This window comes from Eimeria mitis, genomic scaffold, assembly GCF_000499745.2.
Source record: "Eimeria mitis Houghton genomic scaffold, Emh_scaff5662, whole genome shotgun sequence".
Classification (NCBI taxonomy): Eukaryota; Apicomplexa; class Conoidasida; order Eucoccidiorida; family Eimeriidae; genus Eimeria; species Eimeria mitis.
In genome coordinates this window covers 326-1,602 of record NW_013573921.1, presented here as the reverse complement: position 1 = coordinate 1,602, position 1,277 = coordinate 326, and positions in this window count along the sequence as shown.

Below are 1,277 nucleotides of genomic sequence, written 5' to 3'. Positions count from 1 at the left end.
AGAGAGAAGAAGAGACATACACACATGGAGACAGCCGTGGCCTGGCTCTCCTGCTTCTGCTGCTGCTGCTCCTGCTGCTGCTGCAGCAGCAGCAGGATCACCAGCAGCAGCAACACCAGCAGCAGCAACAACAGCAGCAGAAATAAACCACGATGACGATGATGATAGAAGGAGACACATAGAAGGAGACACGTACATGAGCAGCAACTCTTTCCCATCTGCAGCAGCAGCAGCAGCTCTTCCCCCCGCCGCCGCAGCAGCAGCAGCAGCAGCAGCAGCAGCAGCAGCAATAACCCCTCCAGGTGCAGCAGCAGGAGAGGGAGNGCAGCAGCAGCAGCAGCAGCAGCAGCAGCAGCAGCAATAACCCCTCCAGGTGCAGCAGCAGGAGAGGGAGGAGGAGACAGAGGTTTATGTTGTGGTTTGTCTATGTATGGTTCTTCTTCTCTATCGCATAGAAGCAGAAGATATACAGTGATAGAGATAAGAGGCAGCAGCTGCAGCAGGAGAGCTGTACATACACCCGAGCTGCTGCGGCTTGTACACCTACATAACCCCACAGGTGTCTCCTCGGAGACACTTGCTGGGGCCCTCAAGCTGCGGGACCTGCGCCAGGTGGTGTCTCCTTTTGGTGGGGTTTATAGTATAGAGGTGAGACGTAACTGTATATTAATTAATTTATTTAATATACGTTGTATTCTTCTTTATAAGAGGATATTTCTCTTACCTGTCCCCTTGCTGCAGCAGCTGCAGCTGCAGCAGCAGCACCAGCAGCACCAGCAGCAGCAGCAGCAGCAGCAGCAGCAGTACAAAACCCTATATTACTCTCACTCAAGTAAACAACTAAACCATCAGGGTTTATATGGATTCTCTCTCTATAACCACAAACACCAACATAAACCCTTATCCGCTCTGCACTCCTCTCATCTCTCTGATGTACCCAATCTAGATGAAGTAAGCGAGGGTTTAGGGTTTAGGGTTTAGGGTTTAGGGGTTAGGGTTTAGGGTTTGGGGGGTGGGGGGTGGGTGTGCATGGGGGTGAGGGGCGGGGGGATGGGCGGTGGTGGTTTAGGGTTTAGGGTTTAGGGTTTAGAGTTTTTGTATGTTGGATTGGGGTGTTATGAATATTTTGTTCATCGATCTAGGGTTTAGGGTTTAGGGTTTAGGGTTTAGGGTTTAGGGTTTGTGTGTATAGGAGGGTGGTCGTGTGTGTATCGTTCCCCCCAGCATAAAATTAGGGTTTAGGGTTTAGGGTTTAGGGTTTGTGTGTGTAGGAGGGG